This window comes from Malaclemys terrapin, chromosome 14, assembly GCF_027887155.1.
Source record: "Malaclemys terrapin pileata isolate rMalTer1 chromosome 14, rMalTer1.hap1, whole genome shotgun sequence".
NCBI lineage: Eukaryota > Metazoa > Chordata > Testudines > Emydidae > Malaclemys > Malaclemys terrapin.
Window position 1 is genome coordinate 12,809,771 of NC_071518.1, and position 13,435 is coordinate 12,823,205.

General features: G+C 38.3%; 1 protein-coding gene across 1 annotated transcript in view; it reads right to left on the minus strand.

Annotated features, from left to right (window-relative positions):
• WWOX (WW domain containing oxidoreductase) overlaps window positions 1–13,435 on the minus strand; it is a 680,961-nt gene that overhangs the window by 379,176 nt on the left and 288,350 nt on the right. The window lies entirely within an intron of this gene.

The window sequence follows — 13,435 nt, forward strand, 5'->3', positions numbered from 1 at the left end:
AGTCGATAATTCTCTGAAAATTTCTCCACTTTTTGCTTTCATTCTGTTTTTCTATTTTGCCCTCAACCCCAGCTGATTCCACTACTAATTTCTCTAATAAAAAGTGAGTTCCAATTACTAACTGTGTTGCAGCCGGAACCGAGTGCTAAAGGCTTCCAAATTCCTGATTGTTAGTTTTCACATCTATGTGGGAGGGGTAAAAGAAACAGGTGTCTGAATATGTTTAAAGGAGGCCAGGCACCTTTCCTCGTGTCTTGTCAATTTATGGCAAGGTTGTTGTATAACCTGGCAGCCTTTATTACACAAGAGCTGCCCCCCATGGAATAATTTGCGTCAGGGACCTGCAGAGTATGGCAAATATATCTGCTAAAATGTTGGATCGTGACTGCTAAATGACATGCCTTACAGCTCCTGATCTGTCACTCTGACAAAAACAGCTTAAATATACCATATGAAGAAATAATATCCCCACTTCATTTACAGAGTAATCTTCCCTTGATTTGATTTACCTTCATGTGAAGATGATAAAGCACACCCAGGAACGACATTCAAAGCATAACTCTCAGTTGTCCTCGTTTTTACTCCACATAATACATGGCTACCTTCTCTCTCCAGCTCACCCTCCTATCTCCCCTTTGCTTCCCCCCCTTCTGCAGCTGTTCTTTGCTGTGACTATTATGACTTTTCTCCTTGATTGCATTCCTTCTGCCCTAAGATTCCAAAGTGTCTACAACAGATTGCTGTAGCTTTTGGATTTTATTATTAAAAAGTGTAAGTGAATCATGGACAGTGGAGAAAGACAGATGAAGGGACAAAAAAAAAAAAGGGTTCTCCCGTCACAGTTCAGGGGAAGGGTATTTGCCCCTTGTGTTCCAGCAAGGGCACCCACTCGAGGCTCTCAGTTCCTTAGCTATCACTTCTCTTGGGTGGAGACGTGTGACTGACTCTCTCTCCTGACCAAGGTTTTTCCAGACTGCACCTGACTACACCACTGAGAGTTTTCAAGCAAGTCACACTGTCTAAGCAGGCCTGCTTTGCTTTCTCCTCGCAGGCTATCAACCGCATAATTGCCCACAGTTATAAGGTACCACACAGCTTTTCCTAAGCAAACACATTCATTTTAAGGTGAAAGCATTACTGAAAAAAACATATTAAAACAATAAAAGAGCCTACACATATGCTCATAAGCTTACCAGAGATCATCCCAACTCAACAAGGTCTCTGGTAGAAGTCAGTCCTTCAAACCGCATATAGGGTTTTTTCTACGGTTACTAATTCATAACACCATTTGCTCAGTACAAGAACCCCTAGGAATCTGAGAGTCACTTCTTTATACAATTTGAGCCTCTGATCTTGTCTTCATGTAACAGGTGATCAGCAGACAAAGATCCCTCCCTTAAGATTCAAAAGGCTGAGTTCTTGCATAATCAGAAGGGGTAAATTTGCATATGCCTTCCCCTAGAGATTTGCTGGAAAACCCACTTAACTTTATACATTCATTCTTGTCTAGTCTTTGAAGCTCATCACACTTCCCAGGGTTTACATTAGTCATGTCTTCCTCCTAGAGACATTACACACAATCCCACAATAGTACATACACATTTGCCTTTTTACTACAATTAACTCCTGAGACACAAACTTAATTCAATAAGGTTTGTCCACAATACTATAGGAAATTGCCATATTAGTCACACCCTCTCTGAGAATTGGATTGGACCAAAGTGTAAATGCAGTAAATCCATTGGCATCAACGTCAGACATCAGAATTCCCTAGCATCTGTACCAAAAGTTCATATTTCACTAGGCCCACACAATTATCATATATTTCACTAGGCCCACACAATGATCATCACCAGTATGTTCAGCAACATTTATCATCATAGAAAATAGGCTATAACAAAGGTATGTCATGGAAGCTTCCCTGAGCAGAGATCAACAAAGTTCATTATAAAGACGATTAGTAATGCCTCTTCTAGGCAGCCATCCCTCAACTGCTTGCTAACAGACACACTCTGAACTCTCTCACAACCAACCAAATAAAATATAAATAGGGTCAGATGCTGTTGCATGGTTCTCTCCCCACTGTGCAACTTGGCACATGGGAATCACTGTATGGCACAAAGCTGATGTAACCAACTGCAAGCCAACTGCTCCCCCTGCCCATCCCGTAGGCAAAGAAGAGCATTTTTGAATAAGCTGGGGCAGTGGCCAAATTTGATCCCTAAGGACTGCTTTCATTGATGATGGATTTGACACCCAGCTGGGCTGAGGATGAGGGGAGAAGAAAGGTGGCATTAAGCTACATTTTCCTCCATCATTCCAGGTTCTGTGAGAAACACACTTCAGCCAGATTCAGGGATCTGGCTCAGACTTCAGAATAACAGCTCCATAAATAGCGCTTTTATGTTAATTTCTGTGGATTTTCACATATTTCCACACATGGATCATAGACATGGTTTGTTGAGAGAGCGAGAATATGTAACAATTTCCCAAGTAACCCAAACTTACTTCTACCTCTAAGATGTACAGTATATCATCTAAAGCCATCTAGATCAACAACATTTTAGGGGCTCCTAGTTCTGAATTCCCTGCATTCAGAGAGAAACTAAAAAACACTTTTCACAGCTAAAGAGGGCTTAATTGTTGAAAAGTGAAGAATGTAGCAATTGCACAATTATTAAATAGGAAAGAATAACAGCAATTTTAATATTTATCGAACTCTATTTTTATTAACATTGTATCTACATTAACTAGACTAGACTATTTGCTGGAAAATACTTTTTCAGAACCACCACTATTGTTTTTCTAAGGAGAAATTGTAGTTGATTTAGACTACATGCAAACAAATGTACAAAAATGGCTATAACTTAATAAATGTAATGGCTCCTGACAACAATGAATTTACTGTTCATTAGAATACTTTGCATTTTTACTCGCAAAAGGCTGTAGCACAAGTTTTGTAACACAATTCAATGCAGAGGAGAGCATCACATTTTGCATGAAGATAAAATCGTCCATCTCAAACTACATTAAGACAAGATATTATCCATGATAAATGCCCTTCTGCATGTGCGCCATTTTCCTCTCACTACTTTCCATACATAATAGTTTACAAATTATACAATATATGAAAAGGGGGAAAATAGCATTTCATCTGATCAGCATCTCCGTTTACAGTAATCAGAGAGAGAGAGAGAGAGAGAGAGAGAATCTTGTAATGTTATTTTACAGCTTGCTTCCGGTATAATCAATAAGACACTTATTTTGAAAGATTCATGTACGTTTAGAATCAATTATGAATGGAAAAGATAATGAAAAAGGGTGTATGTTAGTGGTTGAAGATTTGTTTATATGAGAATTATGCTTTTTCCATCTTACTAGATTTTTCCAAATGATGAAACACAATCAAACTATGCAGTAAATATTTTTGTTCATCCAGTTAAACCAATCATGGTACTGAAGTCTGAACATTTTTCTCTCCTAACGCTCCTGGATCATGTTCTCAGAGTATAGATTTGAAGGATATTGTAATTTTTAAGTTATCCTATTTGTTATACTACTTTTAGTTGGAGGTCCTCTGGCCAGAGATTTGGTTTGGCTTGTTTTACACTACCAAACATGACATTATTTCAGTATTTATTACACACACATGAAATAGGCTGTGGAAGATAAACATCAAGCAAACATAATAATTAAAATTCAATAAATAACTAAGTCTTCATTTTAACAAACTAGTTAAAACCAGTTGGACAGTTCTGTTTTTAGAGTCAGATCCCGTTTCTTTTAAAGAGAAATGAAGAAAAATACATACAATTAAGGACAGAGAAAAATAAAATCAAGCTATAGCAAAATACCGTTTCTCTCTTCGATCCTCACAGTTTAATTTATGGAAAGCAATAGGCAATCCACACAATCATACTAGTCAGTCTTGGGCCCTGGCTTTAGTCCCCCAAGTCTGGGCAACATTTGGCTATGTAGGTCACATTTTCCTTTAATCCCAACGGAATCAGATCACACCATTTCTTTGACCCTATTCTGGACTATTTTCTTAAAATCATACAAATGTAGTGCTGAAAGGGATCTCAAGAGATCATCTAGTTCACACACACACACACAGAGGCAGGATTAGATATACCTTTCACCCACTTTGGACAATTTAAGATGCAAGTCCATGGTAGAGTTCAACACAGCACTATTGTGGGAGTCTTTTTCCTTCAGTCTCCAGTGTTCTCATGATATGGAATGTTGGATCTCCCAGAAAGAACATCAATATTCTTGAGATAATGTGGGTGAGATAATATCTTTTATTGGACCAACCTCATGCAACTTGTCTCTCTAATATTATCGGACCAACCTGGCTACAACAACAGTACATACCTCAATATTGTTAACACTTGCAGCTATCAGGCAGATTTTCAGAAAATGATCTCTTTGGTGACTCTTATTCTGCTCATAAATCAGTAGCTTATCATCTATTTTAAGTAATCTAAATTTTGCCCACAATTATTTGCACTTGCAAAATTGGAGGCTCAGTTGAGACCAGACTGAAAAGCTGTCCCTCTAAGATTATCTGATCTTTTTTACAAAGGGAGTTACCTCTTTTTGGTTTTGCTAAGGATTTTATACATATAGAAATGGCATCTGGAGTTCAAATAACCTATAATAAACAATGACAAGAGTTCACAGTGATCATGTTTTTTAAGGCACAAATTAATCACCAGGTGAGTTCAGAAAGCAACTCACCTAACTAAGGTGGATCCAAAGACATAGTAATGCACAACTAAAGTATATGATGGAGACTTTTCACCTTCCCTTTAAGTATACATCACAAAGATGGGATGCCGATTTAGATGATCTATGGCTTCATACTAGATCGGAACCTCAACCATACCTGTGTAAAACCAGACTAACTCCACTAAGGCCATGGTGTTTTACTGGATTACATCGGTGTAAATGAGATTAGAATCTGGTCCAATGTATCTATTTAGGGGATGAATGAAAACTAACCTACAACTTCTAATCACGTAAATCTCCAAAAAACAAAACAAAGAAACACTGCAAAAGCAGATTATTAAGGAACATACACTGTGTGGTTAGTAAAATTAAAGAATGGCTCAACAGCTCCCAAAATAAGGTATATGTACTTCCACCCTATGGACTTCAATTGACTAAAGGAAACAATTCTGGTTAAAGGATCAAATAATCATTCCTTCACCTACTAATATTACCAACCCCAAACATTCAAAAATTGTAAGTCAGATCCTAAAACCATCAGACAATTTGCTTATTGCTTAAAACCATTACATTTTATGTTTAATATATTTTGTATCCCTTTTATTTGACTTTTGCTTTTGAGTCTTTCAGGCTCATTTTTTAAGCTTTTCTCCACAACCAAGAGGACTAGAAAGTTTGTTTTTTTTTAAATGCAAGCTGAGATTCCCGCACAATAATATGACTACAGGAACTGGGGCTTAATAAAAACACCCAAAATCATGAGACTCACAATATAATCACAGGCTGGCAACACTGCAGAAGGAATATCTGAACTCTGATTACAGTCATCTGAAAGCGTTATTCACATTAAGACTCCACAATTACTTGCAACATCAGCAATTGTCTCAGAAATGAACTCTGTGGCATTTTGGGATCTCAGTACGTCCCATAAGGGCATATATAAGTACAGTCTGAATTAGGGTGACTAGGCAGCAAATGTGAAAAATCGGGACAGAAGGTGGAGGTAATAGGAGCTTATATAAGAAAAAGACCCAAAAATCAGGACTGTCCCTATAAAATCGGGACATCTGGTCACCCTAGTCTGAATTGAGATATTTCTGTTCCTAACCATTAGGATTTCTCCAACAATACCAACATTCATGCAATTTTTTCTGTCCCGATTCCCTTTTATACTACTTCTTTCAATTCCTTGTTGTTTTTAATTTAGCTGCTCTGGCATTAACTCTTAAAACACCAGGAAGGCCATAAGCTCTTATATCATGGGGTAATGTGGGTAATACAGAGTTCATCCTATATTATACAGATGCATTCCCAGCAGCATTTCCATTAGGGACTGTCTGGGATCTCAAAGGACCTTCCACAATGTCAAAAAAAAAAAAAAAAAAAAACTTGTGTGGAGAAGACACCCTAAACCTCTCTGTTTGGTGATGAGATACTAAACCAGCTTTACTTCTGATAAGACGCTTCACATGAGGTATTCAATTACATCTATAACAGGCACTGCAGAAAGAATATTTAAAGTCTGCTTTGTCCTTGACTCTTGATTCTGCATGTCAAAAGCACTTAACTCCAAACCCTTTGGATTACCAATACTGCATTAAATTCATTGACTTCTGTACCAGATTATCCAGTACCAGATGCACTGACATCACACATGGAGATATTGATGCTGTTTTAATTCTGTCATAGAACCAGAAGAGACTTTATAAATTCTGATGTCTTTCTTTTGGTGAAGAGGATAAGTAGGATCCTCCTACCCAACAGCCTTCACCCCCCAAATAAATGTTTTTATTTGAACCCAAAACAATTACTGTGAAAATTCAAAAAAATGATTGAGAATTTCTGGTTTATGAAACCACAGGGCTGTCCACACTAATCTACAGCTCCCCTTGGTGGGTCACATGCTGAACTACATTTGAATGGTGGTAAGAAAGTAATTTACACAGCTGGTAAAGTAATTTACACAACTAGGCTTCTGCAAAGTTTAAATACTCAGTGAAGTGGTGCCCCTGAAGCCAATGGCACTATATTCACTTGGACAGTGAATTTATCAATATATGATGGCTTTAAAACCACACTTCAGTTTGGTGTTTAAAATGAGACAAACTCAGACAAAAACAAAACCGGATTTCTCTCCCTCTTATCTTCTACAGGGTCCTTTGATCGTCAAGGGCAATCCTCAGTTTTCTATCTTACTCCTCTGACTCTCAAAGCCCTGCAGTGTGAAGACCAACCTTGTGAGTGTGGATTACCCTGAAGTCGGTTATTACCTTTCCTCAGTCAGACAGAGGGATCATTGATGAGACAGGTGACATGTCTGCTTCCCCACAAGAACTGAGTATGATGTGATTCCAGCCCTTGTAGCCCAGGGTCAGAATCTTGACTCCTCTGTGTGCTAACCGATATTGCTACCATTTTCCCAACAAGTCAGCCTTCTTTGTTTCAATATTCTTGAGGAGTCTCAATCACATTAACTTCTTTATACTGGAGAATGTGTTTAAAATACATCAGAGTAAAATCTATTCAAACAAGCCCATGTATATACAATAAAGAATTCTGTTTCTTAACCTTTCTTTGTAACTTTCATAAGTGATGGGGCTAGACCCTAAAATATGCTCCTACCCCAACCAACTGAACTTTAAACCAACAGCCTCTCCCATTGGAGTACACCTCAGAATTGAGAACTGCATCTTACCATCACCTTGGTCGTCCTGAATGATACTTTGATCAAATTCCATCAGTGCCTCCCTCTTTTTCTTGATGATCTTTCTGACTGGCATGCAGTTTTATCAGGTCATTCAGAAAGTCTTCTAGGTCTCTCTCTTGATGAGAATCAGAGGGGTAGCTGTGTTAGTCTGGATCTGTAAAAAGCTACAAAGAGTCCTGTGGCCCCTTATAGACTAACAAACGTATTGGAGCATAAGCTTTCGTGGATGAATACCCACTTTGTCAGACGCATGGGGGTATTCACCCACGAAAGCTTATGCTCCAATATGTCTGTTAGTCTATAAGGTGCCACGGGACTCTTTGTCGCTTTCTCCTGATGAGGCCATTCACATTAACATTTCTTCACCCTGGTACAGTGATGCAGCTAAAATGAATATTGCTGGAGTGTAAAGCCTATCACAGCAGTTTAGCATTTGTTCCTCTCCTGTGATATTGCTATAAAAGGGGGGTTATGATCAGTGATCATCTCAAATTCCCTGTCAAGTTATGCAAGGCCTGCAGTAGGGAGGAACTTGCAGCTTATATATATCCCCAGAGTTTCCTTCACACTTGGGCTAGGTACGATCTCTAGGCCATAGTTTGACACGTGTACACTACATGTTGCAATAGCATTTTTAAAAGAAAAATATTAAATCGAAGATCTTAAAGAGGGAAAATAAAAAATATAGCCAATGATATCGTCCAGTGAGTATTTCCACCAGAAGCCTATTAAAACCTGAAGTATGACAATCCTTTCTGGATAAAAACAATGAATGCAAATTAAGCCTAACTGTGATTTGTTGCTTGTCAGAAATAGCATTTCCATATTACTTTCTTCCTCAATCATTTTACATTCCTGTCATTAACTAACTCTTTCAACTGACTTCAAGAGAAACAGAAAGGCAAAAAGGATGATAAGCATAAAATAAATCAAAGAATATCCATATATAAAAAAATTGATCTTATTTTTTGCATGTCTGACACTCTTTGACCATGTATTGACCATTTGTGACCATTTTGCACAGACAAAACCAATCAATAACTCACTCACCCAGAATATTTTCTACTCTTATAAAGCAAATTATGCAGAGTAAAACAGTACGAAGATTGTATGACAGTAAACACACAGCATTGCTACCAACAAAGCAGTCTAGCCTTATAGACATCAGAACTAACCTGAGAGTTATTCTTGCACTGCCTGGAAATGAAATATTTAAAACAATGTTTTGATACTCAAAGGTAAACCTGACATATTTGTCAGTTTTCCTGGGAGCCTGGAGTGATTAGATTTGGGGGTCAGTTACTTTAAGGTCATCTTGAGACCACAAATTTAAATTTCAAATTGAGTACAAACACGATAAGCAAAACTTTTATTTTATAAAGGACATAAAATCAACTTATACTACTAGTTGGTATGGGCAAAATCTTTCCATTAAATTCTCTCATCCCCAAATATAGACCTACAGTTACAAGAGATAATTTTGCTGACAAATAACCTTGATAAGTAAAGGTAAGGCACATAGACAATTTACTGATATTACAAACTTTTTCAAACTGCATGCCAAAACTCATCCTCTTCAAATTAAACATGAAAGCACTAGGTTTCATGTTACAAAGCATCTACACTTACAGAACACTTTCCAAAATGGTAACAATAAATCTAAAAAAAATCAATATTATTAATTTGAGAGATGGATGCTAGAAAAGCAAAGCTGCCATCAGTGCAAAGGGTTAAACAACAAATACAGTAGAATAGTGTAAAGGTGTTTAATACTCAGAATAATACCAGTTACAGGTTTTTCTAATGCAGATTTAAGACCCATTCTACGTATCTTTTCATATGAAAAAGGGTATAGCAATTGAATTTTGAATGTTAACACAAATTTTCCCAGCTATAGAAGGTGTTGGCTTAAAGCCCAATGAACACAATAGCCACATGTTCACAGTCCTTAATTGTCTAATTAATATAGTGTCATTTTAGCAATTAGCTCAGATGACCATATGTAACTTTTTTACAAATAGCTTTTTGCTTACTATGGCCAGAATACTAAAAATCGCAAAATCATTTTATTACGACAGTAAAATCTGAACATTTTTTAAAAGCCGAAATATAATTACATAAGTCTACCATACTATGGGTCTCACTTTCACATTTATTCCCCCTAAACTGGCTTATGTCTCTTGTTCAAGGCTGATTTTTGTGGACCCAATTTTAAAACTTGGATACCAAAATGATACCAAAACCCATATTTTGGTATCCCTAACTCATTTCAGGCAATGAAGTCCCAATTCAGAGCATAGCATTGGGTTGTCAAAAACAGATGTTTATTCAGTTGTGGGTTTGGGCACTCAAATTTGAAACCTGGGCTCACTATGACTTACAGGCAGCTATAAAATCTGAGTGCTCCATGTGCCCTACAAAACATTGCAGATTATCGTCAACTAGCCACTGTATCACAAGCCAGTCACTGAAAATCATGTCTCATCCTTATGTGGATGGACCATAGAGGGTGGGGGTGTAAAGGACATCCCAGCCTTTGCAACACCCAGATAAGGACCAGATAGAACTGTGCTCAAAGGGGCAATGAAATTCTTTATTTCTGCTCCCACTGGAAGGCACAGTGCCTCAAAGCAATTGGGATGAAATGAGGCCTCAGCTCTGTTCCCCCAGCACTGACCACAGAGAGGGACTAGCAGCCTAGTAGACTACAACCCACAAAGAGTGCTCCTGTAGGTGTAGGGCAGGGGTAGGCAACCTATGGCACGCGTGCCGAAGGCAGCATGTGAGCTGATTTTCAGTGGCACTCACACTGCCCAGGTCCTGGCCACCAGTCTGGGGGGCTGTGCATTTTAATTTAATTTTAAATGAAGCTTCTTAAACATTTTAAAAACCTTATTTACTTTACATACAACAATAGTTTAGTGATATATTATAGACTTATAGAAAGAGACCTTCTAAAAATGTTTAAATGTATTACTGGCACACGAAACCTTACAACAGAGTGAATAAATGAAGACTCGGCACACCACTTCTGAAAGGTTGCCGAAGCCTGGTGTAGGGGAACCTCAGCAGGCATGCTATATCCCTCCAATGCAAGGCTGTACCTAGCAGACACGATGGAGTCTGAAGGACCCTTATTTATATTGTATAGCACCTCACACTTCAGAGCTTAAGCCAACTGCTGTTACAGATCAGCATAAAACTAATGTGGAGTAACAGATCATACCAGATCTGCTGCCACCTTACTCTCTGAAGCATCTGGTGCTGACCGGCGTCAGAGATAGGATATGGGATTTAATAGACCCCCATAATGGGAACTCCTATGGTTTTTTTACTCCATAAATAGCATCACTGATTCAGTGCCTAATACTATTGGATCCTGGTCCATGACTGGGGTTCCTACATGCTACAGTAACACAAATCATAAATAATAAGAAGATTCTATTCAATGTGAGTGAGGGTAGCATGAGTTGACTGATTCCTGAATGGGATAAAGGGAGAGCAGAGAAGGGAGGTACTCTCAGGGGCCCTGATCAGGACACTAAACAAACACAGAGGTAGAAATGGCCCCTGTACTGAAAAGACTGACCCCTTAGGAAACTGCTTTCTTTTACCATATTGGTCTGCAGTAGTAAAACAACATATTTTCTCCTATGGATTCATACTGTGATCACTAATGCACAGATACATTTTGCAGAGAAGAAAAAGGAGATGGCAAGTTGGTGAACATGGTGTCAGGTATTTTTCTTTCTTATATACCTGTATTTAGTCGAAGGTATGTACACACACACACACACACACACACACACACATACAGGCCCTTTAGTTCCTCTGGCTTCACACTTCTCAAAGGCCTTTCTCTAATACAGGTAAGTATCAAATATTTTAATATAAACTTTTTTATATCCCATGGACATGGGTTGGTGTCACAGAGTTACTGTAATTTACTAACATCAGAACTACTAAATTATAAAACTAATGTTGTAGAGAAATGTACTTACACTAAAGAAATTATTTCTGCATCATTTGCTGTGTCCTTCATTTTGGCGATTTGCCCATTTTTTAAAAGGACAGCATCATACTTGGTCTTTGGTAACTTAATCAGAATGCCTGCATCCTGAACTCTGACAACACTCATGGTTTACAGGGTGCCTTTCTGTTTCGAGTGGGCCACTACTCTGCTCCACTTACTTGATGTATTCTTTAATAGGACTTGATAATTAAAAGATGGGCTGAGACAGCTAGGCGAGCATAGGGGATCTATGGCTCTTACGACGTATTTCTGCCAAACTTGCAACAATTGTAATTTTCACACACATATCCCTCCTGGATGCCGAGTGGAAGGTGAAAACTCCCTCACACCATTTTGTCAGTTTTGCCATATAGGTAAAATACTTTCCATTCCCTAAAACTAGCCATCAGCAACTCCCCCCCCAGCATCAAAAAAATCCAGCATATTAGTGGAAGGGTGAGGCTGAAATAGGGAGCTGTTGATGGCTACTCCAGAGGGGGAGAAATCTTTAGTGCTCTCCCCTCTATGCACATCAGATGAGAACCCATCATCAAGCTCCACCCAATCCTCTCCAACCAATGGCAGCAGCAGCGGGTGGGATGAATCCCAGAGCCTGGACCTGGGAGCAGCATATGACCCGTCCTCCTCCATGTTGTCCATCAGGAGAAAGGTGGTGCGGGAGAAGGAAGTGGATAGAGTGAAGCAATAGTCCCCATGCATCAGAGGTGAAGGGGATGGTGGAAAGAAGAGGGAAAGTGAATACTTCTTCTACTGTTCCCAAACAAGATTTGTCCCTCCCACTCCGAAGATGATCCCAGCACCATCCAAGGCTAGCAGTGGGTGAGTATTTCTGAGGTAAAGTAGCTTGCTCAACTTTACTAGCACAATATGGTCCCAAAACATTAAGGTGAAGAATTATTTTGCCCCCATGAAAGGGCCAAGACATTTTGGACCAGATGCTGATCTCAGTCAGATTGCGTAAACTATGGAATAATTCCACTGTCTTCATCTGATTTGTACAACTGAGATAAGAAACTGTCCCTCAGTACTGGGTGTGTTGGAGTGATGATCTCAGTAGGACAAAAGAGCATTAGAAATGGATGACTGAATATGGCTGCAGTGATGAACTACTGCACACAGATGCATATTGTGGGTAACCGCAAAATAACTGGACATTTAGTCAGATGTTAAAAATCACTAAGGCAGCCTTTCCTGCAGAAGAGTTTGTTTGAAATACAAATAGACAGAAGGAAGTGCATTTATGAGCTTCTTCAAGATTACACTGATTACTTCCTTCCTTTCAAATGCAGAGTATATTGAAGCCTTTTTAAAAAATTCATACAGTAGAATCATTCTATGCAACTGTAAGAAGCAAACTGTCAGACAACATTCCCAATTCAATATTATATTGTGCTTCAAGAAAAGATTTCCATATATTCTAGATTAAAAAAAGTCTCATAAATAAATGATAATCCAATGCCTATCCTGAAAAGCAAAAAAAAAAATAATAATAATAATTTTGTGTTTGCATTTTACTCCGCAGAGTAAAATGTAATCTCTCTTTTAATATAGTCGGTTGTATATACAGAGAGGTAAAAAGATGTAACCTTATGAAAATTCATTTTTTGTACATTTAAAAACATTTCTATCTTGTTTATCTAGGAAACATACTTTTATGAGTGCAGCAAAGTATCACATATTGATAAACACATTGATATCCCAAACAAATTATGATAATCTGGTTTCGTCTTAAGAAAAGGGGAGAAAAAGTTTATTTTTAAATATTTATTAAGATAAAAGAGACAAGGTTGGTGATGTGATATCTTTCATTGGACCCAACTTCTGTTGGTGGAAGAGACAAGCTTTTGAGCTGCACAGAGATCTTCTTTGTGTCTAAAGTAATCAGCGTCACAGCTAAGTACAAGGTGGAACAGTTTGTTAAGCATAAGGGGTTAACACATGCTGCAGGAGACCAGTTGAAA